This window comes from Octodon degus, unplaced genomic scaffold (assembly GCF_000260255.1).
Source record: "Octodon degus isolate 3935 unplaced genomic scaffold, OctDeg1.0 scaffold00372, whole genome shotgun sequence".
Taxonomy (NCBI): domain Eukaryota; kingdom Metazoa; phylum Chordata; class Mammalia; order Rodentia; family Octodontidae; genus Octodon; species Octodon degus.
Genome location: NW_004524948.1, coordinates 773224 through 792760, shown reverse-complemented (window position 1 = coordinate 792760; position 19537 = coordinate 773224). Strand labels below are relative to the sequence as shown.

Below are 19537 nucleotides of genomic sequence, written 5' to 3'. Positions count from 1 at the left end.
AGAATTAAAAAAATAAAATAAAATAAAATAAAATAAAATAAAATAAAATAAAATAAAATTTACAGAATTGTCAACAACATTAAGACAACATTGACTAATGGGTTTCATTACAGTGCCCTCCCCCAACCCCCACCCTCAGTGTGTCCACCAAGACTAACACAGGCTGGGTTCATACAAATGAGTTCAAAATCCCAGTGCAATGAGCAAGTGTTCCGCACCCCTGTGGACATCTTCCCTGCCCCACACCAGTGTGGCCACCCTACACTGTTAAACTGTAAACTGTGACTTTGGAAAACCCACCCCATGAGAGGGAGAAAAAGCTGACATCTCTTGGGGGAAATCCTTGTTCTCATGCAACATTCTAAGCCACTGGTCCCCTATCGAAGGAGAAATGCTAGGGCCTCAAGGATATCCCAGTTCCACTCTGAGGGTCTGTTCATGAGGTCAGGCCCAGTTCTCCCCCAGTCAGCAAACCTTGGCCTCGACAACACTGAACAGTGTGATGCTGGCTGGGACAGACACTCATTCTTTTATCAAGAAGTGAGTCAAGGAAAAAACTTCTGGTGGGAACCGGAAGGTGGGTGAAGACACACAGAATCCCAAGTCTCCAGATGCGCTGGGCACTGAGATGTTCTCATTGCCAAGAGTAAAAATACAGGTCCAGACTACAGTATCCCAAGATCAGTTTTCTCACTTCTCTGAGCTCTCATCTACCTGTGAAGAAGATGACAAAGACAATAGTGTTTAGGAGCCTCAAAAGAAAGTTCCCAGAGACCAGAAACAGCCTGCTCCCAAGGAATCCAAACCCAAGAGGATTCCTCAGAGGAAAACAAACACAGCCCTGGTGAGTGCTGGCCCAGAGGATGTGGTAGTTAAGGAGGAGCTGAATAGGTCCATAGCTATTGCTTATGTTGATTTGGAAGAGAATAAAATGAATACTGCACAGACTGTGAAGACAGCAAAGACAAAATGGAAAAATTCAGCTTAGGGGGCCAAAAAGCTAAAAGTTGAAGAAGAAGCCAGCAAAGTGAGCAACTTGGTGGATGGTAAAGAGGTACCATCAACAAGTGCCATGAGGGAAGGTGTCTGTAAGAAGGAGAATGAAGATGACTTCACATTTGGCCAGTCTCCATTAAAGAGAAAAAAGCTGGAAATGTGTTCTCAGTGACAGTATGTCACATACCCAGCAAGTGACACTATTAAGGAAGTAGAAATGAACCCTGGGACATAATACAGGTTTTATGTGAGAAAAATAATTGAGTTTTGGGTTTGTGCCAACATCATTCATCTCTTTAATGATGATAACGCAATTCCCATCATTGTACATTATAGAAAGGAGCTCATTAATAACTTGGATACTGATTCCTTGAAAGAAGTTCAACATACCTATCTACACAAGTTAAGGGCAGTTGCAAAGAAAGTTCATAGCACAATATAGAAGATTAAGGAGGGAAAGATATCTGAGTGTTTGTCAAAAGCCTTGCTGAACTGCAGAAGTTTTGAAGAACTAGAACATGTGTCTGCACCATATAAAACTGGGAGTAAAGGCACAAAAGCCCAAAGAGCAAAGCAGCTTGGACTAGAGACAGCAGTTGGTTTTTTTTTTCAAAATTTTATTGATAAACAGATAGCAATGAGACAGTTGCAAATCAAATCAGAAGTACAGTTTCAACAAATAATACACTGCATATATTCTTCTTAATGGTTAATTGCTGTACAAGATGCGGATTTGAGATCCTACTTACAAACACCATTAGAACAAATCATTCTATTCATTAAGAGAATGCAACTATATATCTATCCTAACCACTTTGAATACATAGATACAAAATGGACATTCATTGGTATACCCCATTTTTTTAAGTTCCGTTATTGAATATTATAGGTGTGGAGACAGCAGTTTTGATACTGCTTGAGAACCAGGGAAACTAAATTTGCCGTCTTATATTCGACCTGATGTTAAAGGACTTTCCACACTCCAGAATATTGAGACAGGAATGCAACATATTTTAGCAGACATGATTGCTAAAGACAAATCATGCTTGACTTCATTCGGAAATTGTGCCAAAATATTTGTATTCAGTCATCTCTGGCAAAAGTATCCTCAAAGAAAGTAAATGAGAAAGATGTTGATAAATTTCAACTCTACCAGAACTTTTCATGTAACATAAGAAACATTCAGCACTGTCAGATTTTAGCACTTAACCGTGGAGAGAATTTGAAGATACTGACAGTCAAGGTCAACATCTCTGATGGAATAAAGAATGAGTTCTGTAGGTGGTGTATCCAGAACAGGTGGAGACCACATGGCTTTGCAAGGCTAGAGTTAATGAAGATCTTATATAATTCACTGGATTCCTTTAAATGTCTTATGCATCCTCTCCTCTGCAGAGAGTTCAGAGCCAAACTGACATCAGATGCAGAGAAGGAATCAGTAATGATATTTGGAGGGAACCTTTGTCAACTCTTTTTTTTTTTTTTTTTTTTTTTTTTTTTTGTCAACTCCTTTTAACAAGCCCTGTTCCAGGGCATACCTTGAGGGGAGTGGATCCTGGTTAAAAGTATGGTTGCAAATTAGCTATAATTTCTCCTACCAGTCAGATACTTCTTACTGATTTGGTTTACTTGCATTATGGGCAAAGCTTCTGAGAGGCATAGAAAATAAAGAAGTTTTTGCTGAATTTCAAATGCAGCATGGTGGTGATTGGAAATGTAACTACCTGCCAGGAAACTGAAGCTTACTTTGCTGACCTGATAATGAAAAATTACTTTGCACCACTGGCTGTTGTTTACTGTATCATCAGTGAAGCAGGAGCTTCAATCTGTAATGTGAGCCCTGAAGCCAACAAAGAGATCCCAGGGCTGGATCATAATCTAAATAGTGCAGATTCCACAGCAAGGTGTGCACAAGATCTGTTAGCTGAGCTAGTGAAAATTGAGCTGAAGCACATTGGAGTTGGAAATTATCAGAGATGGGTGTTCCACTGCAGTTAGAGAAGTTGTATTTGGAGAAGTCTTTTAAGGACATTTTCATACTTGAAACCAGTCTAAAGACTGTGGGTGCTTGAGTTCAGCAAAATGGCTCAATGTGGTTCAGTGGTCCATGGTGGTGGTGGGTTTTCAGCGGGGCTGGCAATTGTTGGAGGTTGTTGGCTTGGGCCTTTTGCAGCTCAGTGTATTCATGTGGCATTACTTTTTGTACCTCATGGTTATGTTTTTCTGCTGGATGATTGAGACCGGGTTAGAGCAAGACCTATACAACTGGAAGTGTGGCTTTTATGTCTGGTGATGTCAGTCAGATCTCCCTGGGATTTGCGCTGGAACCATGTGCAGTACCTTGTGGATTTTTGTCGGTGTCGGACATCTGGATGGGTCACAGCCATTGCTTGACCAGTTTGCTCTTGTGAAAGCCTGAGAGAGATTTTTCTCTCTAGGTGGCTCTCCCTAGGCAAACTGTGCATTGTCAATCACTTTTCTCTGTGGCCCCATGATCTCCTTGATCAGAAGATTTTGGACACCACTGGGTTGTAGGATGTCACAGTGCAGGTTCACTTCTGTACTGGGTCCTCGCTGACCTTGAAGGGCTGGGGTGAGGATGTTGACTTTCCTTGTGGCCCCTTTGTTTCTCTAGCTTTTGGTCTGCAAGCTTTGGCTGTTGAGCATCCAGAAGAGAAGCATGGTGATATTGTTGCCCTGTAGTGGAGGCAGATGAGCTTGGCATCACTGTCTGCCTGAATGTAGAACACTTTTGACATGACATGGAACTGCGATTTTCCAGCAACCTAGTGTCATGCATTCCTAACTTCACAAAAGTGTAAATAAAAGACAATTTTGTTGTGAAAGAAAAGGGGGAAAGGAACATTAAAAAATATGTATACACAAGGGAGTTAGGACAGATATACAGCTACTTTCTTTCAGTTCACTGAGAATAAGTTTGTACTAATATGGTTTAGACAAGATATTATGTCTGCATCTTGTCCTCTGAATAACTACTATGAAGACAACAATATGCAATAGATTCATTATTGTAAAAGTCCTACTAAGCTGTTTTGAAACTTTTTCATCACTATTTTATCTTTTTTTCTTATTAAAATGAATAAAAATTATTTTTAAAAATAAAGTGAGCCAGTCCTAGTCCAGGCCCTGGTGAATGTGTGAGAGTTTCTGGCTCCCCTGCACCAGCGGGACCTGCCGGATCCAGCCCAGGCACAGCGTGGGTGAGGCCCTCTTCCAGGCCCATGGGACCTCCCCCACCACTCCGCAGCAACCCCCACCCCGCCCGCCCAGTGAGAATTTCAGTCGGGTTCTGGGGACTCTCAGATCCAGTACTAGTTCAGACCAGGTGAGTGTGTGGAAGAGCCTCCAGCTACGCTGCACCGGAGGGACCTGCCGGTCCCAGCCCTGGGGCAGCTTAGGTGAGACCCTCTTCCACTCCCTTGGGACCTCCCCCACCACTCTGCAGCTCCACCAACCCCGCCCGCCCAGCGAGAATTTCAGTCGCATTCTGGGGACTCCCAGATCCAGTCCTATCTCAGACCTGTTGAGAGTGTGGGAGAGATGTCTCTCCACCCACTGCACCTTGTCCCCTCCAAACTCAACTCAGGCCTGACATACAGGCCTCAGGTGAAACCCTGCAGCTGCAATCCCTGTAGAGAGAGTAAGGACAAAGCACATAGCTATCCAGAAGCAGAACATGTTGCCAGAGGGGGCAGAACGAGATCACTCCCAAAGGTGTCAGCAGGAAGGAGCTGAGAACAGCAGCCAGACCCAAGCCAGGCATAGCAGGATAAATCCAAACTTTGTAGATCTGCACCTGAACTTCAGTAGGAGGTAAGGTTATAACTGCACCAAAGCTCTACAACAAAGGTCAGAAGAAAGTGCTACACAAAATGACAACAGGAAGGAAAAAAATTCAATCCCACACCCCAAGCCCAACCATAACAAGTGCAGAGGACACTAACACAAAACAAATTCGGAACCACAAGGCTGAAATCAATGAATCAACAGCTTCTGAAATAAAGAAACAACTGCAGAAAGGTATAGAGGAACTCAGATTGGAAATGAAAACGAAATCCCTGAATTAATAGCATCTACAGTAAAGAATCAAATGCAGAAACATACGTAGGAAACCCAGTGCCCACCCAAAACAAGTGCAGAACACACTAGCTCAGCTGAAAGGCATGAATTAATAGCGTTGATATTAAATAAGCAACAACAGAAAGTTATAGAGGAACTCAGAGTGGAATTCTTTTCTGAAATAAAAAAAAGAATTCTCTGAACTCATAGCATCTGAAGTAAAGAATCAACTACAGAAACATAGGGAGGAAGCCCAATCTAAAGAAAGCACTGCAGTAAAAGAATTAATAACGGCTTCTAAAGACATTGAAGTAAGTAGGATCACAAGTCTGCATCTTGTACAGCAATTAACCACTAAGAAGAATATATGCAGTGTATTATTTGTTGAAACTGTACTTTTGATTTGATTTGAAACTGTCTCATTGCTATGTTTATCAATAAAACTTTGAAAAGAAAAAAAAATTAAAAAAATAAAGACATTGAAAAAAAACAGGAGATTAGAAAAATGATGGACTCCTTGAATGAGCAATACAGGAAAGAAATAGATCACATGAAGAAGAGTCAAAGAGATATACAGGAACTGAAAACATAAATCACAAGCTTGCAAAACCTTTTGAGTGAAAGTGAAGACAGAGTTTCAGATCTTAAAGACGCTGGTGCAGCTACTGAAAAGGTAAGAAAACATCTTTTTAAAACAACTAAGATGCAGGAAAACATAATTCATCACTTGCAAGACAATGCAAAAATGAAAAACGTGAGACTAATAGGCATCAATGAGAAAGAAAGAGTCAATACAAAGGACATAAAAAAATATGGGCAGAAGTAATAGCAGAAAACTTCCCAAATATGAAGAAAATATCTGACATTCAGGTAACTGAAGCATACAGATTGTCAAGTAACCTCAACCCAACTAAAAACACACAGAAACAAGATCCCATAAATTCAGCTCAAGAATAATATACTAAAAGTGGCCAGAGAAAAGAAACGCATCACATTCAAAGGAAAAACCATCAGAATTATGGCTGACTTCTCTTCACAAAACATGAGGGCACGTAGAGCAAGGAGCAGAATACTTCAAGTCCTTTATGAAAACAAATTCCAGCCCAGACTACTACACCCTGCAAATCTCTCTTTCAAGTTTGCTAGAGAAGTGAAATACTTTCATAACAAAGAACAGCTAAAAAATTTTATGATGACAAAGCCAACCCTACACAGGCTACTGAAAGATGTTCTAGAGAGGGAACAAAATGATCAGAACTGCACGAATGAGATCAGAAGCAACCAACTAAATAGGGCAAGCAATTAAACACAAGAGAAAAAGGAGTAAATGACAACAGGTAAATAACATGTCAATCATAAGTCAATTCATCTCAATTCTAACCATCAATGTAAATGGTCTCAATTCACTAATTAAGAGAAATAGACTGGCATAGTGGATTAGGAAACAAAATACAAAAATATGCTGTATACAAGAAACACATTTAACTCATAAAGACATACATGGGCTGAAAGTCAAAGGATGGAAAACAATACTACATGTCCCAGCACCTCAGAAAAAAGCAGGATAGCAATCCTATTCTCAGACAGTCTCAATTTCAAACCAAGAATGATCAAGCAAAATAAAGAAGGCCACTGTATACTGGTTAGGGGAAAAATTCAAGAGGAAGAGGTAACACTCATAAATATGTATGCACCAAACACGGGATCATCCAAATGTATAAAGAAAATCTTAATGACATGAAAAATCTAAAATTCAATACCACAATCTTAACAGGTGACCTACACACCCCCTTATCCCAAACAGATAGGTCAACCAGACAAAAAATTAGTAAAGACATAACAGAACGGAACCAGAGCTTGAAACAAATGGACTAGATGGACATATACAGAGTGCTCCACCCAAACACAGGTGAATACACATTTCTCTCAGCTGCACATAGTTCATTTTCTAAAATAAACAACATACTGGTCCATAGGTCACGCTTAATTATATACAAGGAAACAGAAACTATGTTATGCATGTTATCTAACCACAGTGCAATGAAAGTGGAAATAAGTGACAAAAGAAACTAGAAAAAAAACCTAACTACATGGAAATTAAATGAAACCCTACTCAGCAACCAATGGGTCACAGATTAAACAAGAAATTCAACAATATCTACAATTCAATGAAAATTCAAGCACAACTTATCGGAATTTATGGAATATGATGAAAGCAGTTCTCAGAAGAAAATTCATAGCTGTGAACTCACACATTAGGAAAACAGAAAGGGAACAAATAAACACCCTAATGCTGTACTTTCAACAACTGGAAAAGGAAGAGCAAACCAAACCCAGAGCCCAAAGACAGGAAGAAATCATAAAGATTAGAGCAGAAATTAATTCAATTGAGACGAAGAAAACAATTCAAAGAATTAAAAAAGCAAAAAGCTGGTTCTTTGAAAGATTAAACAAAATCGATAATCCCCTAGATAACCTCATCAAAAAGAGGAAAGAAAAAATTCAAATGCAAGCAACAAGCAATGAAAAGGGTGTAATTACAACAGACTCAGTGGAAATTCAGAACATTATCAATAGCTACTTTGAGAACCTTTACTCTCACAGAATAGAAGACAGAAGAAATGGACAGATTCCTAGAAAGGTACAAATTACCACAACTGAATCAACAAGATACAACCACTCTCAGTAGCCCAATAACAGCCAGTGAAATACGAGATGTAATAAAAAACCTACTGACAAAGAAAAGTCCAGGTCCAGATGGATTCACAGCTGAATTCTACAAGAAATTCATAGAAGATGTACTACCTATACCCCTCAAACTCTTCAATGAAATTGAAAAGGAAACAATCCTCCCAAAATCATTCTTGGAAGCAAGCATTACACTGATACCAAAACCAGAGAAAGACTCAACTAAGAAAGAGAACTACAGGCCAATCTCACTCATAAACATAGATGCAAAAATCCTCAATAAAATTCTACCAAATAGAATACAGCAAATCATCAAGAAGATCATACACCATAATCAGGTTGGATTCATGCCAGGGATGCAAGGATGTTTCAATATTTGAAAATCTATAAATGTAATACACTATGTCAATAGAGCGAAAACTAAAAACCACATGATCATCTCCATTGATGCAGAAAAGGCTTTTCACAATGCCCAACACTCGTTCATGTTCAAAGTCCTACAGAAAATTGGAATAGATGGCCTCTACTTCAATCTGGTAAAAGCCATTATGAAAACCCAATGGCTACCATAATTTGAAATGGGGAAAAAGTAAAATCTTTTACTCTTAGATCTAGTACAAGACAAGGATGTCTTCTATCACCACTCCTATTCAATATAGTTCTCAAATCATTAGCTAGAGCCATTAGACAAGAGAAATAAATAAAAGGAATAAGAATAGGTAAAGAAGAAGTTAAATTATCATTATTTGCAAATGACATGATACTTGGAAGACCCAAAAAACTCCACCAAGAAGCTATTAGAATTAATACAGAAATCCAGTAGCATAGCAGGATACAAAGTCAATACCGGAAAGTCAATAGGATTCCTCTACACAGATGATAAACACACTGAGAGGGAAATTAGGGAAACATTACCATTTACAATAGCACTGATGAAAATGAAATACCTTGGAATTCATCTGCCTAAAGAAATCAAACATCTTATCAAGGAAAATTACAGTATTCTTAAAAAGAGATCGTTGCCCATCACCTGAGGAATGGATGAAAAAGATGTGGTATTTTTTTGTACAATGGAATATTACTCAGCTATAAAGAATGATAAACTCGAAGCCTTTATATTTAAGTGGATGCCACTTGAAGATATACTCATGAGTGAAATAAACCAGATATACATGTGTAAATATAGTATAGTTTCCCTAGTATAAGACCTCAAACGAAAAAATACAAATACAAAGGTATAACACAACTAAAAGGCAAGCAAGAACTTGAGGACTAGACAATGAAAAGAGAGCAAGGAGAAGAGCTGGGAAACATGACAGGGGCAAGCCATACAGTTATATGTAGAAGATGGGTAAGGCAATGATCCTGAAAATCTTCAGAAGATTCTTGAATCAAGCAGTTAACTGGAATGATTCTCACCCTGACTAACTATATATACAGACACCTGTGAACTAAGCAACCTCCATGAAGATGGCAATTTGTAATAGTAGGTTCATGCTTGGAGTGCCGATCATTCTGGTCTTCTGAATACGGGCTGCTTGTCCTGACATGCCAGTTGCTGCTGTGCTGTCTCTCAGATAGATGATTGTTCAAAAGAAGGGAGTAGTGCATGAAGGCAGGAGATAGGAAAAGGAATGTTGTGGGACTGTCCTGGTACAAGGTTGTATATGATTAGATTTCTGGACTTATGTGTAAACATAAGAATTATATAATTCTTTATGCCTATTTTTAAAATATATTTTAACTTTTTCATCATATTCTGTAGGGATTTAAAATTCAACATATCAATACTTGATGAAAAATACCTGTTCCATGTTATGACTAAGATGTTTGATATGCAGACAGATAGTGAGGTTAAGCTTAACAGCCTAGGTTGTATGGTAATAACAATAAGCTTCTCTTCTAGAGGGTTAACAACCTAAGTTTATAGAACAAATTTAGAGAAGGAGGGCTGCAAGGAAAGCCAACATTTAGGCCCTAGCCTTACAAGGTCAATTAGGACTCAGGATATATGAACTTGTACTGTAACATCACACAACTCAGTTATGTCCCAAATTTTCTGATCAAGGAGATTATGGGGTCAAAGAGGAAATTGATCGATGATGTAGAGTGGGCATAAGAAAAATCACCTGGAGAGAAAACATTCTCTCAGGCTTTCACAGAGAGCACATTGGCCAAGCAATGGCCATGACTCATTCACATGGCTGACACTGACAAAGGTTGTACAATCTGAGGTACAGGATCTCAGGATAAATCCTGAGAGGATTTCACTGACCTTATCAGATCTGAAAGCTATAACTCTTGTTGCATAGGTCTTGCTTTATCTTGGTCTTAACCATCCAGCAGAAAAGTATAAAAATGAAGTATAAGAACTAAAGCCATGGTGTTATGTTGAGCTGTAGGGGACTCAGGTCAACAATTTCAGACATTGCCAGTGAAGTGGAAGACCCAATACTATTATGGGCTACTGGACTCTTTTAAATATTTTGCTGAGTTAACACACGTATAATATTCAAGTAACAGAACTAAAAAAAAGGGGGGGATACAGATGACTGTCCATTTTGTATCTGTGTATTCAAAATGTTTAGGATAGATATATAGTTACATTCTCTTAATGAAGAGGGATTTGTTCTAATAGTGTAAGTACGATATCATGTCTGCATCTTGTACAGCAAATAACCACTAAGAAGGGAGTATACAATGTGTTAATTATTCAAACTGTCATACCAATTTGATTTGAAACTCTGTCATTGCTGTATATCTCTCAATAAAATTATTTTTTTATTTTTTTCTCAATAAAATTATTGAAAAAAATAAAAAATAAAAGTGAGTCTAAAAAATGCTCATCATTGTTCATCCTGGGTTTGAGCCAAAGATAAGACAGACAGACAGAAGTATTGCCTCCATGGGAGGAAAAGTAGAAGAGAGAGAGATGAAATGGGGCATGGAGAAGACCTACACAGGGCAGGCTCGGCCATGTCGGGCAGCTCAGTGAGTGACCAAAGCCATGTGAAGATGGTGGCATAACAGAAACAGGAAGGAGTAGAGTAGCTCTCACTCTCCACTGCTCAGGGTCCTGAGGGCACTCTTTCTAAGGGCTCGACTGCAGATCTAAGCACTAAAACAGCCTGGTGAGGAGCAAGCTCCCACTGCAAGAAAGGACCTTGGAACCAGCTGAGGCTTGCAGTGCCAATGGTGTTGAGCAGCAGGTGAGAAGCTAGGCCCCTGTGCTCTTCTGCAGCCCAGCTGCTTGCTGTGCTTGCTGTAGAGCCAAAATCGTGTGTGAGATGGTGGCAGTCTCTTCTCAGTTTACTAAGGCTTCTACAACAGTTGAGTGCATATCGGTGGCTTAGACTTGAAAATCCTCCCCAGCTGAGGCTGAAGGGCACATAGGAACCACTGCTGGGAGTCAATGCTGTTTCATTCTGGCCCTGACCTTTCCCCTGCAGGTGTCCAGATAGGGACCAGGACACGTCAACCTCTATTGATTTTAGTTCAACTGGGAGGGTTTTGATAAGACAAGCTTGGAAGAAAAAAAGCCAGGCAGCAGCAGTTTCTGGACAGCTTCTATCCTGATGTGTGTGTGTGTGTGTGTGTGTGTGTGTGTGTGTGTGTACAACCACCTACTTGGGGCCTGTGCCCAGGCTCAAGAACTTCCTCACAAGCCAACCCTAGTGACATCCCTCCCTCCTAGGGCATCAGAGAGGAGGGTACTGCTGTGTGCTGTGCTGATGGCAAGTCTCAAGTCTGTATAAAAGGAAATGGAGACAGGTGTACTGGTCCAGTGTTAAAATCCCAGGACTCTTCCCAACCTCATGTTGGGAAGAGTTGCACAAGATCAGAAGGGTGGGGCAGCACATCTACAGCTTAGTGTATGTAGGCTCGGTACACAGCAGACATATCATTGTCAGACTGGTCCAGTGTCTTGGCTCTTTTGTATACCTCATTGGCTGCAGCTGCCATAGGTGTTGGGTGGTTGACAGCATCACCCAGGGCAATGGCCAGGCGAAGATCCTTCTGAATGTACTTCAAGTAGAAATCAGGCTTAAAGTTCCCCTGTAGAGTATTTTGGCACTTCTGGTCCAGGAAGATGCTGGCAAACTGTCCCTGATTATGTCTAAGAGTGTCTGCTGTGACTGGCCTGTGACCTGGGCCAGGTCAGCCCCTCTGCAATGGTGGCCATGAAGCTCCCTTGGACCATCTTTACAATCAGCATCATCTTGGTTGCATTACCAACTTCACCTAGAAAGATCTTCCTCATAGCCTGGAAGCAGCTGCTAGAGTCTTAATATAGGCCCATGTCTCCAGCTGCTCAGATCACCAACATCTCGTCATTAAACAACTGCTGATTCCCTGAGACTGGGGCCTCCAGAAAGCACCCCCTGCCCAGACACAATCACCTGGGCCAGCTCAGTGACTGTGTCCACATCCACCATTGACATATCCACACAGCACTTCCCAGAGCAGATCCCTTGCAGCATGCCACTGGGGCCAAGCACCAGATCTTTGGCTGCCTTTGGATCCAACACACAGGTGAAAGTGATGTCACAAATTGAAATAACTTCAACAGGGATTCTTCCTAGGTGGGCCCCATCCTGGATGAATAAATCAATTTCTCTGCAGTCCTGTTCCAGACATTCACTGTGTGACCCATTCTTAGCAAGTTAGAGATGATGTCGCTTCCCATGAATCCGAGGCCCAAAAATCCTCTTTTTTGTCTGTGGGTGTGATGCTGTCATTCACAGCTGTGCTGTCTGCTGCCTGGATGGAGGTGGAACCAGTTTCCCCTTCACATATGTTCAACTTCTTTGTGATTGCCTGGTGACAAACAGCTGGCTTCTCTGTTTGGCTCAGCAAGAAATGATGGAAGTGAGGATCTGCATCTTTGACAGACTCACTCCAGTTGGCTGCCATTTAAACGTGGCCATAGGTCTGGCCATCATCTTCACAGTACTAGACTCTGGGATAGTAAGATCCTTCTTATCTTTTGGGGGCCAAACCTGCTTCCAGGGACTTTGCTCCTCGGCTCTTTTCAGAGGGGATTTGGAGCCTCTCTCTGCAGAGCCTCAAGACACTCTTCTTTCCTTCTCCCATGTTCTCCTTCGCCTTCCCTTCAGACAGGCTGTTGGCACTTCTCATCACCTGAGTTTGGCCTACTTCTCTCCTCACTGGAATTATGCCGACTCTTGTCATCAGCAGAAGTGTGGGATGATGTCTGGTCTTCTCCTTTGGCTCTCTTCATAACTCTTCCACAGCCTCCACAGCTTGCTGGAATCGTTTAACCATATTGATTTTTATCAGTTCATGTTTATGAGCATGATATGGCTTTAGTTGCTTTACTTTAATCCAGACATGATCTTCCATTCCAAAAACTTCACAAAAAAAGCATGGCTTTCCATGTAATCTCTTCAAGTTCTTGAGTGGATTTACAATCTTTCCTGGCCAAGGATACCGGCCAAGTTTCCCCCACACCAAGTCGCCAAGCCACAGACTCACAGCCACCGTCTTATCGCCCAACCTGTTGATGTTTTTTGTTTGTTCTTTTACTTCATAATTTAGCTCTTTAGTTTTTTATTTCTTCATTGATCTACTTTGGGAGATTTAGATTTTGAAGGCATTTTATTGTTTTTTCTCATGTTTCTCTGTGTGTGTGTGTGTGTGTGTACGCGTGTGTGTGTGTGTGTGTGTGTGTATACTGAGTTACTGAGTACTGGTTGAAAATTACGTTGACTTTGTCAGGGTTAATGTAGAAATCTCTTTAGTGTCTCCTTTCCAGTGATGTGACTTTGTATTTCGCTGCTTTTTATATTTATCTCTCTCTGCAACCAAGTCAGTTTAATAGGATGACTTGGCCTCTGTGTTGCATGGAGAGAATTCCAATGTTATACCAAAACTAGCAGATCTAACCATCCATCAATCATGTACATTACAATTGATGTTGACAGTATCACCCTTTTACCAGTGCTCTATATAGACTGCTATGCGACATTCGACTGGTCTGTGGGTCAGAAGAGAAAAGGAAAAAGAAAGGTAAGTTGAGAACTATCAATAGGTGAAAATCAGAGAAGAGACTGGATTCTCTTGAAATTATTTTTATAGCTAGATATTGGGCTAGTTTCCAGGGGGGTTAAGAAAGTACTTGTCAGAGTAGAGGGGCACACTAAGGCAAGTTGTAACAATGTTGGAACCTGTTATGTTGAAAGTTAGCTTGAATTTGGATCCTCTATGCACAATTTTGGGGATGGTTACACTGAATTGCCTCTGAAAGCTAATTAAAGCACTGGATTTTCTCCTCTGCATTTATACAGACACTCCCTCTATATGTGGTAGATGTAAAGATAATAGAAAGAGGGAAGATTAAGGTATGAAAGAGGAAGAGAGAAAAAAAGAAGAGAAAAAAACCACCAAAAAATGTGATTACAAAAATCATAGTATTGAAGTGTTGTATTAAAGTGCTGCAGTCTGGGCTCAAATAGTGAGTTCTTTCCCATGTGCATAGGTAAGCTATAATCTGCAGGAAAGGCCCAAATGACCCTTAGCCTGGTTCTCTCCTGTTTCTAGTCTTGTTGGAGAGCTGCTGTGCCCACAAGTTACCTCTTTTCCTCAACTTTTCTATTCCTCAGTGCCCTGCTTGCTATTGCAGGCCGCCAAGTTGGTCTTCCCCATGACCTGTTCAAATGTCTGCCAGTGTGAGATTAGTAGATCTGGGTTCTCCTCTAAGCCCTCTTCTATGCTGCAAGCACCACACGTGGCCACCTGTGGCCCTTTGCCTGCATCTTAAGGTCAGCCCCGTTCAAATAATTGGAGGACAAGGTGCAATGTGATGATGTTTAGTAACTGATGTTCACTGATTTCTGTCCAGGCCCTCCTCCATTCCAATCCTTTCCCTGAAAAGCAAATCCTGCTGCTGTTTTTATATTCCTCCTCACAAACCTTCTGCCAACCTCACTGAACACACTCTGCCTAATGTCTACAGTGAGCAGTGAGCAGGATGTCCCATGGGTACAAATGGTGGAAGTACGGGCAGATTCCTGTTCTGGGATGTTTGGTCTCCTCCCCATGTTCTCCTTATGCACAGATACTCGTGCTTACATAGCCCTGAACTAGTTTTCTCACCACTCATATCAGGGTCCCTAATCAGGGCTAATGCACCTGCTCTTAGCTAAGGGCCCACTAGGAGCCTCTCAAAACACTTCTTGTCCACTTGTATCTGATGCTCTAGCCTTCCCTGCCAGTGGGGAGGGTAAAAAGGGTAGGAACAGTCTGGGCCCTTCCTTGATGGCTCCCTCCAAAGGAACTAGATCCTCTAACAAGATGATCTATATGTCAGACCCAGGATTATAAATTTCCCTGACAGTGGATTCAAATCTGGAGTTTCTCCTATCTTCCTCCCCATATCTAGCTTTGGTTATTCCATTTTGGAGGACCTGAGTATTCAGGTATACATCTAGAAGTTTCCTATGAGACAGCTAATGTATTCATCTCTAGCCATCCTAATATCCTGCCTTAGGGAAATCTTTGGAGAACAGGTACTGAAGCAAGATCAGAGGGTGAGGATGGGAAGTTTATTTTGTTTTAAAGCACATGAAACTGCCTCTTTGTGGTCTAGAAGAAATACTTACTTAAAACATGTAGACAAGTGGGAAATGTGAAAATTAAAATTAACTACAGCTTCCATGATCAGTGAATTTAGAGATAAGGGTTTCCTCAGTCATTTTCCTGGTGTGCAAAGGTAAAGTTTTAATTCCAATTTTTTTTCTCTTCCACTAAACTGTATTCAAATGAAAATATGACTGTCCACAGATCTCTCTGCTTACCTGGCACACAGAGATTATAAAACTCACCATTATAAAGATTGATAGGAACAGCTGAATCATGGTTTCCTTTTCAAACAAGCGAAAACTTCTCTTTTCTTTCCTTTCCCTTCCCCTCTATTTCAATTAAAAAGTCTGAATGTGGCCACAAATTGCTTTTAAAATTAATGAATGGTTTTGACCCACTATCTGGAAAATAGGGTTTACTGAATTCTTGTTTGATCATCTGTGCTTTATAATATGCTAAATTGTCATATTTTAGTGCATTATCAAATAACTTCAAGTTCTGTTCAATTATTTTACTGGACTTTTTGCATAAAAGTGCAATGTTTTGATGCTTTTAGCTTTGTAATATGCTTTAAAAATTTATAGGACAAGTCCTTTACTCCTCATAAATTTTCAGATATATCCAAAAAAACTGAAGTTACCTTATCTCACCACTGTCAGGGCCAGAGATATAGCTCAGTGGCATAAGTGCCTGCCTGGCAGGCTCAAGGTCCTGAGTTTGATCCCCAGTAACAAAAAAAAGTTACCACTTTATCACACCACTGTCATCTCATGACTGGGATGGGGTCTTTATATTTTAATTTTATACTTCACAAGTAGGCATGCAGAGTGAAGAGTTACTTTGAAATAACTTTCTATGTAGACAAAAGCCAAACACTAGACACAAAAAGGGCCCCAAAGCCAATATATGTGATAAATTGCATGTGGGATCAGACATAACACAGCCAATATGGGAAGGGAAATATGCAAATTACAACTTTTAAAAGAACCTTTAAATAATTACCTTACAGTGATGAAGCCACAAAGAAAGGAAGATGTGATCCTAAACACACACAATTCATTACATTATATAGATTTGCAGTTTATTTTCATTTTGCATCCTGAGAATAAAGTTTAATTTGACAAGTGAACAAAGACAGAAGCAGCAGTGAAAGTTTTAGAGAGGCAGGTGTTCTTTATTTTGGCACAGCTGTATATAGGTTGAGTTCTTCCAGAGAAGTCAACCCTGGACTGAAAGGAGAAACACGAATTGATTCCACAGGCTACATAATACTACAAGAAGCATCAAAGTTCTTTGATTGAATGGACTCATCCACTATTATTCTCTTCTCATAAAGCTGTCCCAATGGGAATCCTCTGCCAATAAGTAGAAACTGTAGGCTTTTCGGCCAGATGTTTTAATCAATGCCCACTTTGGCTATCTGGATGTTCTGTTCTTGCTGCTGATACTCATATTTGATTGTGATTAGTCTAAGGATAGCAAATTAGCTTGTAGATTATACAATTTTAAACATTTATAACTTGTTCCAAAGTCCAGGCATTAAAACAACTTCACACTGTTTGCTTACTAGAAAAACAGAAAATTAAGCCAAGACAAAAGTTTAAATAATATAAACAGAAATAAAAAGAATATTTGAGAAATCATTGCCCTGATTCATATCGACTTTATACACAGAACTACTTTTGAGACTCAGAGATGGATATATAATCCAATGCTAAAACATGACACATCACTTCCCACATTTGCAATTATATATATATATATATATATATATATATATATGAATTACTTGAACACACCTCAGGGAATTAGCTCAGTTATACTGTCCTGAAAAAGAAAATTGAAAATTAATTCGAACCTGAAGTTACATAGACCAATCCATCAAACACACACACACACACACACACACACACTTATTTAGAGACTAGGTAAGCAATCTGTGGAGAGTCAAGTAATCTCAGTTCCTTTATAAAAGTGGCTCCCAACATTTTCATCATGTTAATCTCTTCATGATTCCTTTTCCATGTTTTGAAGTACTTAACAAATTGCATGTAAGACTAGGCTTTTCTTTATTAATGGAAATACCGCTATTCACAGCTTCTGATCAGCATGATTAAACAGTGTTTATAGACAGAATTGAAAGAATCTAAGCAAAATGTCTGAAATTCCATTTCTCAATTGGCTTGTATAGCAGAAGTATTATGGGTTAGTGTATGATTTCCAGTATATTTTTTGAAATAATTCTAAAGGATGAAAGATATCATCCACTTTTGTCTCCATCTGCCCCAAACTGGGAACCATTGGTTTACTCCACCTGCTTTTCCTCCCTAATCTAGTATTAACATAATACAATTAGTCATGATTAACAAATTAGAGATTAATAACAAAATTTATTATGGAAAAAACAGATCAACCACAACACTCATTCTGTAGGACCTTACTGAGAAAGAAAACAAACACATATTTAAATGAATCTATTTAGAAATTACCTAATTATGACACCTAGTATATCATTCAATCAACTTCAGAATACACTGATATATGAAAAAAATCCTCAATTCCCCCGTGAGGTAGGTACAGATTATTGTCTCCACTTCAGCAATGGGGACATGAGGTACAGAGGAATTAGGCAGCTAAGCTAAAAATTAAACTAAAATTGACTTGGGTTTGAATTTCACATTATTTTCCATTCCACCTAAACATCAGTTTGTTCCAACAGATATTTGAGGGCATGGGACCTGATGAAACGCTAAAGCAGATATTGAGTTGGATATGAAATTCCCCACAAAAATATCCATTGTGAAAGCTGTAATTCTTGCCTGATATCAACTGCATAGGCAGATTCCACATAGGTAAAGCAGATATCTCAATCCTCAGTGCCTGGGGAATTACATTCACTTTTACCAACATGGAAGGACTAAGGTCTAGCAGGCATCAGATTAAGTCTGAGTAACAATAATACACTTGAACTAACAGCCATCCAGCTAACTGAACTGTCACTGTGTGCAAGGCACTGTGAGAGTTTCCCACAAGGGTAGTAGATCTGAGAAAAACCATTCTAGCAATCTGTAAAAGAAAAATTTGCTAAGAATTTGTAGCATTACGAAGTGTTGCATAATCTCTAATTTTCTGTTTAACTCTAGGTTCAACCCTGTAATTTTACAGATCAAGAAGCTGATATACAATTTAGCTGACTTTTATAGGGCCCAGAACATTAGACCATTTCTTCCTCTAGCAAGTCTGACAAAGCCCATGGAAAATGGAATATATTCTCAGGTTGCCATCATTAAAATGAAAAGGTTGGCTTATAATCAGGATATATTTATATCTCTGTCCATCTATCATCTATGTTTTAGCTTACATATCAAATGTACAATTATTAATAAAACCCATTCCTTTTCTATGAAAAATTTTCCTAAAGTTCACCACTTAAGGGAAATAGAATTTGGCAAATGTTGCAAAGCAGAGTTTTTGTAAGGGCAGACTTTTATAGATATACGATAACCTAATTTTATTTTATTCTTTATTTTTATTTTTTTATGTATTTGGTACAGGGTCTCATTACGCAGCATGGACTCATAGTGATCCTCTTGTTTTCAGCCTCCCCAGCACTGGGATTACAGGCATGCACCACCACACCCGGAAGATGACCTAATTTTAATGGAATATTTATAATCAAATTGGTAAACAATATTTTCACCATGTGAAAGTGCCCCAATTAATCACTGGACAACTATCACTTCGGTATCCTTTGTATCTACCTACATCAATATAGTATAGTCTAATGAAATACCATTTGGGGGCTTTATGTTGAAGTAGTAAAGTTTAATTTTTTTAAGTTGCAGGTATTTATAAAGAAAATAAAAACCTTAATGATTTTTAAAGTTCTCATACTCTTAAAAGATCCCTATTTAAGGCTTACAAATGTTATCAAACTTCACTCAAATTATCAAAAAAACAAAAATTCATTAAAATAGATTGATAAATATTAAGTTTAATTTCTTAGACATCACTGTTTATTGGTCATACTAACATGAATGGTATAGACATTACTTAAGTGGGTTTTGGTAGGGCTTCAATCAAAGACCACTGTTCTAGAACCATGTTAAAGTATGATTGCTAGCATTAAAATTATCCTAGCTTCTAAGTGACTAATAGTGCTGTTTGGTAA

At 39.4% G+C, this 19537-nt stretch overlaps 2 pseudogenes across 1 annotated transcript; one reads left to right on the top strand and one right to left on the bottom strand.

Moving 5' to 3' along the window:
• The first annotated feature begins 628 nt into the window (after window positions 1–628).
• Window positions 629–11225, top strand: LOC101586238 (annotated as a pseudogene).
• A 406-nt stretch (window positions 11226–11631) lies between these two features.
• LOC101585841 lies at window positions 11632–14825 on the bottom strand (annotated as a pseudogene). Its single transcript, XR_192938.1, has 2 exons — window positions 14698–14825; window positions 11632–13282 (listed from the first exon to the last, which is right to left on the bottom strand). The product of XR_192938.1 is annotated as a putative oxidoreductase GLYR1 pseudogene (transcript).
• Window positions 14826–19537: the final 4712 nt, after the last annotated feature.